At 39.7% G+C, this 18920-nt stretch overlaps 1 protein-coding gene across 3 annotated transcripts in view; it reads left to right on the top strand.

Annotated features, from left to right (window-relative positions):
- LOC144791743 (zinc metalloproteinase-disintegrin-like lachestatin-1) overlaps window positions 1-18920 on the top strand; it is a 4387327-nt gene that overhangs the window by 531434 nt on the left and 3836973 nt on the right. The window lies entirely within an intron of this gene.

The following is an 18920-nucleotide window of genomic DNA, read 5'->3' as shown; positions in this document are numbered from 1 at the left end:
ACTATGTGTTAAGACTGCTCCAAGAGTTTGCATGAAGGTTTGAGGATTATTTAAGGGTTACAGAGGACGGTAAACTCTTATCCTGGGGCTGCTTTGATTCACAGGTCACACAGAGAACCCAGTAAGCCCTGCGAGCCCTGTCTATTCTCAGAGTGGCACACGCACGTATTTGAAATTTGAAACTTGAAATTTACTCTCTGAGTTTTTACATATTCTACAACTTGGCTGAGGACTGACTTTCATTACACCATTCTGCACATTGTGACATAAAAGGAAACGCACCTCTTATTAGTTAAGTAAAGCAGCCACTAGAAATGCGCTCAGGTAAAGAAAGAACAATGGGTACCCCCAAAAAACGCGCCTGAAAAAATCATGTACCCAATGCACTAAAAAAGGCAAAAGCTCAAACTAAAGGGGCGAGTCAGACACGAATCCCACCAATAGCTAGGATGTTTGAAAGATCTACAAAAATACCACAGAAATTTGATTTTATGCGAGACTCAGCCACCGCACTTATGGCAATGCAATTAGACTCTGAATCAAAATATCTACAGTCTCCAATTAAACTAACAAATACATCGAAAGCGAACTTAGATTTAACTCATGAAGTTGGGGTGGATTGGGCTTCAGATCAGATTATAGATCAGCAAGTGAAAGTCAGTGATGGTCAAAGTAACGAATATACAGAAGAAAAGGATTTACTACAGTTAGTAAATCCTTTTTATCAACTATTCTCACAAGAAACGAATTGTGGAATGTCTGATAAAAATAGGATTGTTGTAAGAACAAAGGAATGTAATCAATTTGATACCACCAAGAATAAAGCCAATGAAGGAGTTCCGTTCCCAATAGTAGTCAAAGTGGAACTAAGGGGAAAAAAGGTCAACACTGACAGCAAACATCTATAGGCAACTAAAGCAGGATACCGAAAGGCCAATGAGGAGGAAAAAACTGACCATATTCCATGAAACCAACAAATTGACATTAATGATTCAATCAATTTGGAACATGGCCTAACTTTTGATACAAAGCCGGCGTAGAAAATACCATAGTACAAAGCCACAATTAGAACAGGCAAACACTAATCACCCGAAGATACCGGCTAGTACAAACAAAACTATAGGAAACAATGAGCAACCAGCATCTGTAAAAGAATACGCCATTAAAAAAATCTGAGTTCTAACACCAAAACATGCTTCAGCACTTGGAGATAAAGAAAGTGATTATGATGATATCAATAACCAGTCAGGCATTAAAGAAACATACTTAGAAGCAAAAACAAAGGAACACAATGTAGGAACAATATGGGATATTCATTATCAAACTTCAGTACTAACCCTTGAAGCATTAGTAGCACAGTCAAATAAAATGGATATTCAAATTGACATACTGGGAGTAATGGCCAACGCAGTTGCTGGAATTGAGAACAAACTAGCAGAGCTGAACAATCTAATAATAAAAGTACAAAGGGAATCAGCGGCAACTTATATCGAGTGCACATGTGCTCCAATAATCGATAAACTGGGAACTATACCGGAGGTTATGAATACTATCTTGGAGGACGTCAGAGACATTGTCCGTACAAGAAATAAGGACTACTGTAAGGAGGATATACATCAACCTAATACAAGGGAATCCACATCAGAAGAAAAACAGGAGCAATCATTAAAAATGGAAACGGATGATGCTGATATATTTAATGTGACTAAACAACTGAGCACAAACCATGATATAAATACTGAAAGTAATAAAATATTGTCAGACTTACAGCATGAGAGAAACAAGGAAGGACCAAAAGAAGATGACTCGATAGCCTTTGAAATAACAAAAAGACAGAGAAAAAAGCTGCGTAAAGCAAGAAATAAGACAAAAAAGGAAAGTACTACGCGAATCATTATTAAATTGGATGCACACTATAAAGAAAGACGAACAATAATAGATACCAAATTAGACTCACTGCCTAATATAAAAGAAGAAGGAAGAAAGAATATAAAGATAAAATCAATAGATGGCAACATCGATGGAATGAAGCATACAAAAACTAAGGGGTCGATTAGGATGGCAGACGCACTTTGTCCGACCGCCATCCTGTCTGAGGCAGGTACCATCCGCCAACAGGGTGGAACAACCGTGCCCCCAATTGGGATGCACCCGCCACTTAAAGCACCGTCCGCCGCAATGTCAAAAATGCATGTTGTGCGTTTAACAGCACAACATGACAGGCACCGCGCTGTGCCTGCCATGTTGTACTGTGAAACGCAGGGGGATACCATAGATACACCCCATGTGCACCCCCACCCCTCCTTCACCCTGCAGGCCCGCAACGGGCCCCCAAAGCAAGAACCGGAAAGGCATTCCCCTCATCCCATCCTAATATAGCTGGCGGTGTCTGATAGACACCGCCACCATATTAGACCTTTTCCGCCGCGATCGCAAGGTGACCACGGCGGAAAAGCAGACAACGGTCTTCCCGTCCGCCACGGTCCCCCCCGCCATTGTAATATGGCGGGGGGGAAATAGGTGGTGGACAGGCAAGGATGGCAGACGGATCGCCACTGCCTGTATGGCGGTGGCGATCCGTCCGCCATCCTAATGGCCCCTAATGAAGGAACAAACAAATATTATGATATTGTTTCCAATCCAATTGTCTCTTGTTCCAAACAAAACCTGGCCAAACCAAATATTAGCACACTCACTGAAACTTCCAATCAAACATCTCGGTCCCCTGGAGTTGAAGTAAATAGAGTCCACGAAGAAGAAGTAAAACATAAAATCAATGGAAATGGTTGTACAATAAAAGATCTAATTTCTCCTGATACCCGAAGCAAACAAACCAAACGTATTACCAAAGATATGATGCCCAAGATCATACCGGATCCTGGAACATTAGTTGCTAACGAGAATGACACACAAAATTATATATGTCCATTAGTTCGAAACTTAATAGAGCAAGACGAGAAAACGTCAAATGGCCCTGTTAGGAACTATGACCAGAAAGTAGACCCTAGAGCAAGAAATTAACTGGGGGCTGACAAAACAATGATTAATTCTTGGAAGGTAAAGGAAGCATTAGAATATACAACGTATTCAAAAATTGCAGACAACCTAGTAATTGAAAGAAGAGGTCAGAATAGACAGATTACCTATTCGGATCATGGAAGAACCGGGGATAAAAATAGTGAACTAAGGCTCCAAAAAATTTGTTCCACACAACTTATTTTTAAACCACTTTATGAATCAAAAGGAGCACACAATATCTTAAATAGGGGAAATATCCTTTGGCTAATGAAAACTATAACAACACTTGAAAGGATAACATCTGAAGATATCGAACGCGTAGGATTTCAAGGAAGGAAGACTGCCACTAACATTGGTAACAGTGGGGGATATTAATAAGCCAACTGCCTCCAAAGGTCTATCCAACGACTCTTTTAAATATAGTAAATCCTGCAAAAATATCACATCCTGAAAAAATCAACCTTGTTTTATCCATATTAAAAAATCCTCTTGGTAAAACGAAGTCTGAAGAAAATAAATGAGGCACTATATTGAATAAAGAAGATAGAAAAGAGGTAAACGAAAATTGGATCATGACATCTTTGCATGGTAATAAAGAGCATTGACAAACTTCTTCGCAAATAGAACTACAAGAACAGAGTATGGCCACTTCTATAATAAAGATATGCTCATGGAACAAAAACGGAATTACTAAAAAACTAATTGATGCCCAAATTCAAGGACTGTCGGATCATAATCAAATAGTACTATTGCAGGAAACATGGGCAATGGAACCATTTAGGTTAAAACATTATAAAGGGTATTTTGAACTGGCAATTAAACATCAGAAATTTGGTCGTCCATGTGGTGGCCTAGCAACATTAATACTGATCGAACTAAATGCTAAACATGAGCAAATACAGAGGACCAATCCAAATCTTCTTGTAGTGAAACTACAATATAAATCCAGCAAAAGTAGGCCATATAAAATTCTGATTCTGGTCAATATATATATATCACCAAAACAGACTGTAAAGAAAGAGATGTGTATTGCCATAAACAATCTATTACTGGAACAAATTCCCGAAGAGCCTTTGGCTGATTATGTTGTAACAGGTGACTTTAATATAAACTTGTTTGAGCGGGGTGATTACGTCAGTCCCAAAATCAATGGGAAATCCTGGAACCAATGATGGAACCTAGAACCTCTAATAGACAAAACAGAATGGGGAGACACTTGGTAATGGACATGGAAGCACTGGGTTTCAGAATATTAAACAGTAGATTCACAATGAACTGTCCCCCTGCTCTTTCGTTTCACTCAAGCAATGGTAATTCACGCATTGATTATACACTAACATCATTGTGTACTTACAACAAAGTGATATCCTATCACTTGAATAAAGTTGCGGACAGCGACCATAGCAAACAAATTACTGAGTTAAAGCTATCTTGCCCAAGATCTGAAAATTATTTGACAATCCAAGGCCAGACCTGTACTATAAACTACAGGAAACTTGTATGGAAACCCAAAAATGCGGGTGAGATTACGGCAATGGCAAAAAATCTAGTTAAAGAATGCTTTGAAGAAACAATGAAGACAACAGTAATGATTAAGAAAGAGAGAGGAACCCCTTGGTACAATCAAGGGAAGTGAGGTTATCAAACCAGTAAAAGAATTTGTTCCCTTGAGAATAATTTCAACAAAAGCTAAAACATAGCCTCAAAAGTACATACTATAGATAAAAACTCATATAATCACAGAAGTGAAAGAAATAACATATTTATTATTAGACTCAAATTAAAATTAAAAACAAATCATTTGCATGTCTATACAAATTGTAGTACCTAATTGAATTATAAAAGAAAAAGGGGAAACAATAACACCATGTATTGTGACCTGCACAATAAGAAAGACAGACAGAGATTTGTAAAACACACAATTTGTAAAATACAATTGGTACATTTAAAACTGCCAGTTATTCACACCTATGTTTTACCACTTTGAATTTTTAGATATAAACATTGATGGTGGAGGCTTAAATTGTACGGAATAATAGCGTCGACGCGTTTCGGTTGTTTGGAGTAAATGGAGTCTACCTTTATCAAGACATTCTTTTGTTGTCTGTCGAAATGAAGGGTCTGGCAATTTCCCTACAATAAATATACATACAATTATACATTTATAAATGATATGATCTATATAACAAAGTTAATTACCTAAATAAAACGTCATTAATAAGCATCCTAGACGGTGTTCTTTCTAAGTGGACACATTAACATTTTCTTATACAGAGTATATAAGTAAATTTGTATCTCTACAGTCATCCTATCAACTGCTATACCCCTTCGTTATATTAATTTATCAACATCTATTTCATACAACGGTCTTCATCCCTATTCTATACAGTATAGCTGAACATTTGTTCACTGCCCATTGTCATCCTGGGGTACAGTGTTCGGTTAAGTTCCCTGTAGTGACTCGTATTTAAATTACTAGGGTTTCTAGGGGGCTTTCTTACCTATTAATTTGTATCCTAAGAGATGTTGCGGTTCTCTGTGAGGCGACGAATTGACGTACTTTTTGTTCAGATGTTTATATTTAGAAGGGTTTTCGGTGACAATCCTGCAAATTTATTTGAAAAAGGTTTCTTTAAGAAAGTGTTTATCAGGTGTTTGTCTCTACCCTATTTATATGTACTAGTTAACCGCTCATACTAGCTATTATTTTTATCAGGGCATCTAATAACCTACCTCCTGTTGGAATTGCTTAGCGGACGTCTCATAGATTTTTGTGAGGGGAACAAGGATAGAAGTCCTAGCAAAAATCTAAAATAAAATAAAAGAGCCATGCTCCCATTAGTTAAACTATTTAAGATTCCTCATGAAAGAGAAATTCTTTTACTGCCAACAGTAATGAACCAATGGGAAAAATGTACACAGAAAGTAGTGAATTACAATAAAAAAACAACTGGTGAATAAAGGAAAAAAGCGCTGCAGCGCGAAACAAGTGAATCTAACATCTTTCTCCCGTATACAGTCAGGAAAATCAGATGTACACGAAATAGACTTAGAAAACAGCTAACCAAGTTTCCGTTCAAAGAGGAAATACGGGTATTATTAAATAACACAAGCTATACTTTAAGGAAGTTAATCTGGCAGGAAAAAAATAAAGCCAGACAAGAGCTATGGACAAAAATCTTTTACACAAGCACGCTAACAAACTCACAGGAGTTCTGGAGATTAATTAATGGTCTGGCTAGACCAAATAAACCTGTATAGGATCTAGCCTATCTGAAGAAGACTGGGTGACGTTTCTTAAAAAAACATCTAAATTCTGAACCCACAGCATATAATCAATATATCAATTATGAAAACAATACAAAACTTGATCTGGAAGACGATTATGACATTTTTATAACTAAAAATCAAGTGGTCAGACTGATAAAAAAACAAAAGGATGCGGCCCCCGGCCCCAATGGTATCCCTTTTGCACTATACAAGGATGCACCAGATTTTTCAGTGAAGTGGTTCAGATTGGGCAAATTCCGAGGTCATGGAAAGGATCACTAATAACACCTATCTTTAAGAAAGGAGATTGGCAACTGCCTGAAAACTATCGCCTAATTACCTTGCAAGATACGGATGCAAAACTGTTTGCTGCGATCCTGTTGATGAAATTAACGGATTGGGCAAAGGAAAATCAGGTATTACCCCCGAACCAAACAGGCTTTATTAAGGGCCTTGGAACATCCACAAATATTGTAACATTATCAGTACTAATTGACAAGGCACTTTTATTAAAACAATTCTTATACTTGTGCTTCATAGATTTTAAATCTGCTTTTGACTGTGTTGACAGAGAGCTTCTGTGGGAAAAACTTAACAAACAAGGAATTCCGGACACTTTGTTAAAGATGATTAGGCTTCTGTACTCTGAAACTTGGGTCAGGGTGAGGCCGGGTGAGGGTAACACACTAACCAACGTAATTCCCACAACTAGTGGTCTTAAACAAGGGTGCGTTCTGGCCCCCTTACTTTTTAATCTATTTCTAGCTGATCTTTCTACGGACCTAAACGAAATCAATGCACACCCTCCAAGATTAGCAAACAGATATCTAACTTGTTGTATGCAGACGACGTTGTACTCTTAAGTCATACCAAAGTTGGAATGCAGCCATTAATTGATGGCATTTTTAAGTATTCAAGGGAAAACGGTATGTTAACAAACAAAGCTAAGACCAAAGTAATGGTCATTACAAAAAATGTGCGACTTAGATTTAAACACAAATGGTTTTTGGATGACAAAGAATGGAACAAGTGGCTGTCTACATACTTGGGTGTCATTTTTTATGAAAATGGCAACTTTCTGCCACAAAAACTGGATATCACAAGGAAAGCAAACTCCCTTGTTGGGGTATTTAGAATTATCCAGAAAACTATAGGAGAGTCGTCTTACCGACCTCTTTTAAAAATAGTTGCTGCAAAACTACTGCCTACTTTAACATACGGCAGTGAGGCAATCAACGGGAGCGATGCTGAAATTAATAATACAGCTGTCACAAAAACGTACAAAATCTTATTCTCTCTCCCAAAGAATGCCCCACAAGCTTAGGTGAGGTTGGAGTTTGGGATTAACAATCAATGCTATGCAAGGGAAGAGCATATACTGAAAGTATGGAATAGAATAAAAAACGATAAGGATAATGAAATGTCCCTCTTACTGTGGCAAGAAGTGGAAAACAACAGAAATGTACATGTCTACTCCTACTTAAACAAAGCAATTGAAGAATTTGGAATAATTCTGATTTGGAACTCCAAGGTTGTACAAGAGAGCTTCAGAAAAACAATAAATAAACTTGTCACCCATCATTCCCTGATAAAGGATAAAGAGATGCTTGTAAAAAGAACACATGCCTTGTCGATTGTAAGTGGATTTAAGGGAAAAAAGGTGCAAAACTACCTGGAAACTTCATGGTCCAAGAAAACAAACAGATCTTTACCACTGCTAGATTTGGATATTTTCCAGGACTATGTCACTTACCACCATGGATTAGATCAAAAGATGACAAATTATGTAGACTATGTAAATCAGGTCAAGAAAACATTATACACTTATTGTGTGTTTATCCGGAATTGGAAAATGAAAGAAAAACTATGCTTAAAAGACTGTTTAAGACACGTGGAGTAAGGACATGTAGGCAAGCCCTGATTGCATGTCTGAACTCAGAAGATTTACTAATGAATTCATCTTTTGGAGTGGCAGACATTCTATATGGTCTGCGACTCGAACCCGTACCATTTTATGTTTGATTGGGCCACCTTTGGAATCACAATATTCATTTTGAGTCCAAAAGACTACATTTTCATTGTACGACTGAACACAGTTGTAAGAGTCACTTACAATAAGAGTAGTCACACAAGGATTAGCGTACTCCAGTGAAAGCACCAGAGCACTTAGCTCTGCCAACTGGGCGGTACAGTCTCCTAATGTCTGAGTATGCAGGACATCGGACTTGAACTCTCCATTCACCATGGTACCCACCACAATTGCCGAGGCTGCTGAATAAGCATGCTTTGACATTGTTGCCGGTTGCGCTGAACCGTCAGTGTAAATGATACAATGGAAATACTCTAGTGGACGCAAATACAAAGGAGCTGGATGAACAAATTCATACTGCAGGTACTCCTGAGTCTGTAAAGAGGAATCAAAAATGTACATGACATCCGGAGACATCAAGGATGTGGCCCATTGTATCCAATGAGGATGCAAAGCTTTTGAATTGGGTACACTGGCTTTCGTCACTGCCTCAATGACAGGATACGGTGTAACAACCAACATGCATTTCCCCTGCGACAGCACTCTCTCTTTCAGAATCGCCATCTGCACTAGTCAAAACTTATTAGACACTAGAAAATCGCATCTCAGCTGAAGTGTACAAGTGTGATTTGTAATAGGGACTGTGTCTCCTTCATTAACAGTCAAGTTTGTGAAACCCACCGTGCCTGGCACACGATTGCAGAATAGCTGAATGTTCTGGCAGCCAGCAAGATTTGGTAAAAGTAGGTTGTATCAAGGCATATAGCGGCTTGATATGCATGGCATAATCAGAAATGTAAGTACGTCTGAAATTCAAAAAATTCAGTAAAGATTGTAGTTTTTTTAGAGTGGTGGGAGTGTGTAACTCTGTACATTTCTCCAGGAAGGAATCTGGACAATGTTCCCATTGGGTATTATTAACCTAATTTCTAAATGTGTTTGCTTTATGCAGAAAATTATTGCCATAGTGTTGGTAACAAAATAAGTCACCAGAATTAGTCGTGTCTAAGTACAAATCTTCAGCATCAAAACCAGCATAATATTTCAAATCAGAAAAAAGAGCCTTACGGCTTGGACATCCTAATCGTCAGATCTTATGTTTTGTTTTACTACATCCCCCATTGAAACACAAAGTATATTGGGGACATTTATAACCTCAGTAGGGCCATTTATCTGAAATTTTACAGCATCCCATACAATCCCAACTAACACAGGCCATTTGGAAATGTTGACAAAAGCTGGTCCCGCTTCATAATGTGGAACGAGGAGTGGGGCGCCAAAGTTCCATCAATTAACCTAATTGTCGATCTTTCTTTAACATAATGCCCATTCACTAGACAGAAAACTACAACTACAAATCCAATTGACATGAATAAAAAAATTTAAATAAGCACCAGCCAATTGTAAGTCCAAGGGGGTATCAAAAAGTGTCTTTTAAACCAAACAGCAAAAATAGAAATTTTCAGTGGTGAACTCGATGTTGTAGAGTTAGTGTCAAATGAAAAATGTGACTGGTCAACTGTACCTGTTTGCACACCAGGCAAAGACTCATCTGTGGGATAAGTGTACTCAGTATCTTCGGGCCTGATTCACAGAACTAACTTAAGACAAAATCCATAAACTTACTATCATTTTTATTTTCACAGAAGGCACTTACTCATTTTGGTATTCACAGAAGCACTTACTCATTTCGGTAATAAGAGAAGTTAGGACTCCTAATTTTAGGACTCCTAAATGCCTTCTGTGAATACCTAAAGTCTTAAAATTCGAATTTTTCTCAAATTAGTAGTAGTAAAGTTAGGACTCCTAACTTTAGGACTCCTAAATGCCTTCTGTGAATACCGAAAGTCTTAAAATTAAGATTTTTCTCAATGTAGTAGTAGTGAAGTTAGGACTCCTAACTTTAGGACTCTTAAACTGAGAAAAATCCTACTTTTCAGACTTTCGGTATTCACAGAAGGCCTTTAGGAGCCCTAGAGTTAGGAGTCCTAACTTTACAACTACTAAACTGAGAAAAATTCTAATTTTCAGATTTTAGGTATTCACAGAAGGCATTTAGGAGTCCTAACTTTACTACACCTCAACTGAGAAAAATCCTAACTTTAAGACTTTCGATATTCACAGAAGGCCTTTAGGAGTCCTAAAGTTAGGACTCCTAACGTCTGTGAATACCAAAATGAGTAAGTGTCTTCTGTGAATGCCAAAATGAGTAGGTGACTTCTGTGAACACGAAAATGGTAGTAAGTTTAAGATTTTGTCTTAAGTTAGTTCTGTGATTCGCGCCCTTCATGAGGATCGCTAGCCGGTGGATTTAGTAATGTATTAGTAACTGTGTTCATCTAGATGGCAATGTCAGGGCTGATGGTGTTTGCCAAGGCCAAAGAAGAATTTTCTCAGCATTGCTGGACAAGAGACAGTTGGAGTCATACTAAGAAGAATCAGCCACTCGCTGTAATTTGACATTGTCAATGGAGATGTACTTGTTATCCTTGAGACCCGGAAGTGGAAGTAAAATGACTGTTCTTGTACCCTGCACTCCAAGCAAAGGAACTGGTGCATGATATGAGGGGCCGAACTCCTTCTTGTTCTCCACCTTCTCACGGACCAGGTCACCGACTCCAGGGTAGCCACCCATCTGCCGGATTCTGAAGCGTAGCATCAGTTGTGGACGGCAAGTGTTCCTTTGCAAGACTGTCTCAAGTCTCTTGTAGGTTCTGTAATACAGCAGAATGATCATCTATGTCAAAGGGTGCGGCAGACGCTGCCATGTCTAGACCCTCAAGGTCCGGGACAAACATCTTAATGCCAAGGAGCATTTCGTATGGGATCTGCCCACCCAGAGACCCTCTAGGGAGATTATTAAGTGCACGTTAAACGCTATACAGATGGGCCAGCCAGTTCCTGCCAGTACCTAAAACTCTAGCTGTCAAGAATTTCTTTAAGTCACTGTTCATTCGTTCCACAACAGAATTGCCCTCAGGCTGATACGGAGTCAAAAATTTGACCTGCACCCCCAATGACCTCATGGCATCCTCCTTGTTAGCCTTAGAGGTGACCGCTGGACCCTGGTCCAAATGGACGCTGCCACATGCAAAAATCCCACAAAGACACGCAAATCCCTTACAACAGTTCGAGCATCAGCACTACGTTGTGGCTAGAGCCAAAAAAAGCGTGTGCACGAATCCACTGCAAATGAGAGGCACTTTTACACAGTATCAGAGGAGAAAGGACCGCAGTGATCTAAATAAACGCACCCAAATGGTTTATTAGATAGGTACAACTCTGTTTGCGGTGGCTGCGCAGCAGTTAAACGTTTGATCTGCAGGCAAATGTCTCAATGAAGGAAATAATGACGCATCCGTTTGTACAATCTGCACCACCAGTAACGCTGCTGTAAGATAGAGACAGTAGCTGAAACGCCAGCATGCGCTGAGGCCATGCCCTCATGATCGGCTATTATCATGGCAGCAGCAGAGAGCTGTGAACATGACCAAGAGAGCCTGCGAGTTGTGAGAAGGCGCGGCGGCAAAGGAGGAAACCAGTGGCTCCGGCGGCTTGCTCGCTTTTAATGCCGTGAGGCAGCTAAGCCACGGGTGCAGAGAGCTACACAGCGGATAATAACGGGGAATAGCGGTAAGAAACAGCAGTAAAGCGACACCGCGGTGCAGGAGTGCCGCGAGTGTCACGAGTGCCCGGACTGCACGACTGCCGCGAGTGCAGCAAAAATAGCAGTAAAGTGGAGGGCAGCACTTGTGCCGCGAGTGCCACGAGGCGGGTGCCGAGAGTGCCGCGAGCCCCATGGGTGGCGCTAAGTGTTGCTACGTGGTTCGCGAGAGCCCCAAGAGTGCCGTGAGTCCCCGGGGGGCTCAGCACAGCGGGAACCGCGTAGAAGTTGCAACCATGAAGAGAGAGCTGCCCGAGCTGTTAAGGAGGAAGGCACCGCTTTGGATCAGTGCTGCAAGAGTCGTGAGGAGGCTCTGACTTGGTAGCCCTGCAGGATGGTCGGTTCATACATTGATTGCAGTGACCTTGAGCCACGGGAGAACTGGGGGAAGCTGTAAATCCCACCGGTACCGTGGGTGCGGGTACCGCAGGTAAGGGTGCTATGAGGGTGGTACACGTGGTGAGTACGAGGTCCTCTTGATCTCTCGCTCATAGCTTTTGTTAGTCAACCCAGTAGCCAGCCAAGCAACGAACAAGCGGACTAGCCTAGCTTAACCTAACTCACCTAAAGAACTAAATAACTAAATAATAATCAAATCACAAACTTCTCAACTGGAGCTGGTAGTAGCCAAGCAAATAAAAAGCGAGCTAGCCTAGCTTAACCTAACTCAACTAAAGAACTAAATAACTAAATAATAACCAAATCACAAACTTCTCGACTGGAGCTGGTGGTGGCAGTGCCTAATACCGAAGCAGCAGTTCGTGTTTTGGTGCGGTGGTGAGTTTGAAACCGGCGATCCGCCCTCTGCCCCCTGCTCCTGATCTTTGCCTCTTGGGGGTGTCTGAGGCCGTTTTTCACCATGTCTGAGGCCGTTATTCACCATGTCTGTGGCCCACTATGTGTTAAGACTGCTCCAAGAGTTTGCATGAAGGTTTGAGGATTATTTAAGGGTTACAGAGGACGGTAAACTCTTATCCTGGGGCTGCTTTGATTCACAGGTCACACAGAGAACCCAGTAAGCCCTGCGAGCCCTGTCTATTCTCAGAGTGGCACACGCACGTATTTGAAATTTGAAACTTGAAATCTACTTTCTGAATTTTTACATATTCTACAACTTGGCTGAGGACTGACTTTAATTACACCATTCTGCACATTGTGGCATAAAAGGAAACGCACCTCTTATTAGTTAAGTAAAGCAGCCACTAGAAATGCGCTCAGGTAAAGAAAGAACAATGGGTACCCCCAAAAACGCGCCTGAAAAAATCATGTACCCAATGCACTAAAAAAGGCAAAAGCTCAAACTAAAGGGGCGAGTCAGACACGAATCCCACCAATAGCTAGGATGTATGAAAGATCTACAAAAATACCACAGAAATTTGATTTTATGCGAGACTCAGCCACCGCACTTATGGCAATGCAATTAGACTCTGAATCAAAATCTCTACAGTCTCCAATTAAACCAACAAATACATCGAAAGCGAACTTAGATTTAACTCATGAAGTTGGGGTGGATTGGGCTTCAGATCAGATCATAGATCAGCAAGTGAAAGTCAGTGATGGTCAAAGTAACGAATATACAGAAGAAAAGGATTTACTACAGTTAGTAAATCCTTTTTATCAACTATTCTCACAAGAAACGAATTGTGGAATGTCGGATAAAAACAGGATTGTTGTAAGAACAAAGGAATGTAATCAATTTGATACCACCAAGAATAAAGCCAATGAAGGAGTTCCGTTCCCAATAGTAGTCAAAGTGGAAATAAGGGAAAAAAAGGTTAACACTGACAGCAAACATCTATTGGCAACTAAAGCAGGATACCGAAAGGCCAATGAGGAGGAAAAAACTGACCATATTCCATAAAACCAACAAATTGACATTAATGATTCAATCAATTTGGAACATGGCCTAACTTTTCATACAAAGCGGGCGGAGAAAATACCATAGTACAAAGCCACAATTAGAACAGGCAAACACTAATCACCCAAAGATACCGGCTAGTACAAACAAAACTATAGGAAACAATGAGCAACCAGCATCTGTAAAAGAATATGCCTTTGAAAAATCTGAGTTCTAACACCAAAACATGCTTCAGCACTTGGAGATAAAGAAAGTGATTATGATGATATCAATAACCAGTCAGGCATTAAAGAAACATACTTAGAAGCAAAAACAAAGGAACACGATAAACACAATGTAGGAACAATATCGGATATTCATTATCAAACTTCAGTACTAACCCTTGAAGCATTAGTAGCACAGTCAAATAAAATGGATATTCAAATTGACATACTGGGAGTAATGGCCAACGCAGTTTCTGGAATTGAGAACAAACTAGCAGAGCTGAACAATCTAATAATAAAAGTACAAAGGGAATCAGCGGCAACTTATATCGAGTGCACATGTGCTCCAATAATCAATAAACTGGGAACTATACCGGAGGTTATGAATACTATCTTGGAGGACGTCAAAGACATTGTCCGTACAAGAAATAAGGACTACTGTAAGGAGGATATACATCAACCTAATACAAGGGAATCCACATCAGAAGAAAAACAGGAGCAATCATTAAAAATGGAAAAAAGGGATGACGCTGATATATTTAATGTGACTAAACAGCTGAGCACAAACCATGATATAAATACTGAAAGTAATAAAATATTGTCAGACTTACAGCATGAGAGAAACAAGGAAGGACCAAAAGAAGATGACTCGGTAGCCTTTGAAATAACAAAAAGACAGAGAAAAAAGCTGCGTAAAGCAAGAAATAAGACAAAAAAGGAAAGTACTACGCGAATCATTATTAAATTGGATGCACACTATAAAGAAAGACGAACAATAATAGATACCAAATTAGACTCACTGGCTAATATAAAAGAAGAAGGAAGAAAGAATATAAAGATAAAATCAATAGATGGCAACATCAATGGAATGAAGATTACAAAAACTACAAAAACTAAGGGGTCGATTAGGATGGCAGACGCACTTTGTCCGACCGCCATCCTGTCTGAGGCAGGTACCATCCGCCAACAGGGTGGAACAACCGTGCCCCCAATTAGGATGCACCCGCCACTGTGGTGGGTGCATCCGGAATTTTTAACATTGCGGCGGACGGTGCTTAAAGCACCGTCCGCCGCAATGTCAAAAATGCATGTTGTGCGTTTAACAGCACAACATGACAGGCACCGCGCTGTGCCTGCCATGTTGTACTGTGAAACGCAGGGGGGTACCATAGGTACCCCCATGTGCACCCCCACCCCTCCTTCACCCTGCAGGCCCGCAACGGGCCCCCAAAGCAAGAACCGTATGCCTTTTCGTGGCGGCATTGCCGCCACGGAAAGGCATTCCCCTCATCCCATCCTAATATAGCTGGCGGTGTCTGATAGACACCGCCACCATATTAGACCTTTCCGCCGCGATCGCAAGGTGACCACGGCGGAAAAGTAGACGACGGTCTTCCCGTCCGCCACGGTCCTGTCCGCCATTGTAATATGGCGGGGGGGAAATAGGTGGTGGACGGGCAAGGATGGCAGACGGATCGCCACTGCCTGTATGGCGGTGGCGATCCGTCCTCCATCCTAATGGGCCCCTAATGAAGGAACAAACAAATATTATGATATTGTTTCCAAACCAATTGTCTCTTGTTCCAAACAAAACCTGGCCAAACCAAATATTAGCACACTCACTGAAACTTCCAATCAAACATCTCGGTCCCCTGGAGTTGAAGTAAATAGAGTCCACGAAGAAGAAGTAAAACATAAAATCAATGGAAATGGTTGTACAATAAAAGATCTAATTTCTCCTGATACCCGAAGCAAACAAACCAAAAGTATTACCAAAGATATGATGCCCAAGATCATACCGGATCCTGGAACATTAGTTGCTAACGAGAATGACACACAAAATTATATATGTCCATTAGTTCGAAACTTAATGGAGCAAGACGAGAAAACGTCAAATGGCCCTGTTAGGAACTATGACCAGAAAGTAGTCCCTAGAGCAAGAAATTAACTGGGGGCTGACAAAACAATGATTAATTCTTGGAAGGTAAAGGAAGCATTAGAATATACAACGTATTCAAAAATTGCAGACAATCTAGTAATTGAAAGAAGAGGTCAGAATAGACAGATTACCTATTCGGATCATGGAAGAACAGGGGATAAAAATAGTGAACTAAGGCTCCAAAAAAATAGTTCCACACAACTTATTTTTAAACCACTTTATGAATCAAAAGGAGCACACAATATCTTAAATAGGGGAAATATCCTTTGGCTAATGAAAACTATAACAACACTTGAAAGGATAACATCTGAAGATATCGAACGCGTAGGATTTCAAGGAAGGAAGACTGCCACTAACATTGGTAACAGTGGGGGATATTAATAAGCCAACTGCCTCCAAAGGTCTATCCAACGACTCTTTTAAATATAGTAAATCCTGCAAAAATATCACATCCTGAAAAAATCAACCCTGTTTTATCCATATTAAAAAATCCTCTTGGTAAAACGAAGTCTGAAGATAATAAATGAGGCACTATATTGAATAAAGAAGATAGAAAAGAGGTAAACGAAAATTGGATCATGACATCTTTGCATGGTAATAAAGAGCATTGACAAACTTCTTCGCAAATAGAACTACAAGAACAGAGTATGGCCACTTCTATAATAAAGATATGCTCATGGAACAAAAACGGAATTACTAAAAAACTAATTGATGCCCAAATTCAAGGACTGTCGGATCATAATCAAATAGTACTATTGCAGGAAACATGAGCAATGGAACCATTTAGGTTAAAACATTATAAAGGGTATTTTGCACTGGCAAATAAACATCAGAAATTTGGTCGTCCATGTGGTGGCCTAGCAACATTAATACCGATCGAACTAAATGCTAAACATGAGCAAATACAGACGACCAATCCAAATCTTCTTGTAGTGAAACTACAATATAAATCCAGCAAAAGTAGGCCATATAAAATTCTGATTCTGGTCAATATATATATATCACCAAAACAGACCGTAAAGAAAGAGATGTGTATTGCCATAAACAATCTATTACTGGAACAAATTCTGGAAGAGCCTTTGGCTGATTATGTTGTAACAGGTGACTTTAAAATAAACTTGTTTGAGCGGGGTGATTACGTCAGTCCCAAAATCAATGGGAAATCTTGGAACCAATGATGGAACCTAGAACCTCTAATAGACAAAACAGAATGGGGAGACACTTGGTAATGGACATGGAAGCACTGGGTTTCAGAATATTAAACGGTAGATTCACAATGAACTGTCCCCCTGCTCTTTCGTTTCACTCAAGCAATGGTAATTCACGCATTGATTATACACTAACATCATTGTGTACTTACAACAAAGTGATATCCTATCACTTGAATAAAGTTGCGGACAGCGACCATAGCAAACAAATTACTGAGTTGAAGCTATCTTGCCCAAGATCTGAAAATTATTTGACAATCCAAGGCCAGACCTGTACTATAAACTACAGGAAACTTGTATGGAAACCCAAAAATGCGGGTGAGATTACGGCAAAGGCAAAAAATCTAGTTAAAGATTGCTTTGAAGAAACAATGAAGACAACAGTAATGATTAAGAAAGAGAGAGGAACCCCTTGGTATAATCAAGGGAAGTGAGGTTATCAAACCAGTAAAAGAATTTGTTCCCTTGAGAATAATTTCAACAAAAGCTAAAACATAGCCTCAAAAGTACATACTATAGATAAAAACTCATATAATCACAGAAGTGAAAGAAATAACATATTTATTATTAGACTCAAATTAAAATTGTATTTTACAAATTGTGTGTTTTACAAATCTCTGTCTGTCTTTCTTATTGTGCAGGTCACAATACATGGTGTTATTGTTTCCCCTTTTTCTTTTATAATTCAATTAGGTACTACAATTTGTATAGACATGCAAATGATTTGTTTTTAATTTGAGTCTAATAATAAAGTGGTCAGACTGATAAAAAAACAAAAGGATGGGGCCCCCGGCCCCAATGGTATCCCTTTTGCACTATACAAGGATGCACCAGATTTTTCAGTGAAGTGGTTCAGATTGGGCAAATTCCGAGGTCATGGAAAGGATCACTAATAACACCTATCTTTAAGAAAGGAGATTGGCAACTGCCTGAAAACTATCGCCTAATTACCTTGCAAGATACGGATGCAAAACTGTTTGCTGCGATCCTGTTGATGAAATTAACGGATTGGGCAAAGGAAAATCAGGTATTACCCCCGAACCAAACAGGCTTTATTAAGGGCCTTGGAACATCCACAAATATTGTAACATTATCAGTACTAATTGACAAGGCACTTTTATTAAAACAATTCTTATACTTGTGCTTCATAGATTTTAAATCTGCTTTTGACTGTGTTGACAGAGAGCTTCTGTGGGAAAAACTTAACAAACAAGGAATTCCGGACACTTTGTTAAAGATGATTAGGCTTCTGTACTCTGAAACTTGGGTCAGGGTGAGGCAGGGTGAGGGTAACACACTAACCAACGTAATTCCCACAACTAGTGGTCTTAAAATAAAGCCAGACAAGAGCTATGGACAAAAATCTTTTACACAAGCACGCTAACAAACTCACAGGAGTTCTGGAGATTAATTAATGGTCTGGCTAGACCAAATAACCCTGCTATAGGATCTAGCCTATCTGAAGAAGACTGGGTGACGTTTCTTAAAAAAACATCTAAATTCTGAACCCACAGCATATAATGAATATATCAATTATGAAAACAATACAAAACTTGATCTGGAAGACGATTATGACATTTTTATAACTAAAAATCAAGTGGTCAGACTGATAAAAAACAAAAGGATGGAGCCCCCGGCCCCAATGGTATCCCTTTTGCACTATACAAGGATGCACCAGATTTTTCAGTGAAGTGGTTCAGATTGGGCAAATTCCGAGGTCATGGAAAGGAT

The sequence above is a fragment of the Lissotriton helveticus genome, chromosome 11 (assembly GCF_964261635.1).
Source record: "Lissotriton helveticus chromosome 11, aLisHel1.1, whole genome shotgun sequence".
Classification (NCBI taxonomy): domain Eukaryota; kingdom Metazoa; phylum Chordata; class Amphibia; order Caudata; family Salamandridae; genus Lissotriton; species Lissotriton helveticus.
Note: the sequence above shows the minus strand (reverse complement) of the source record. Positions and strands in the feature narration are given on the sequence as shown.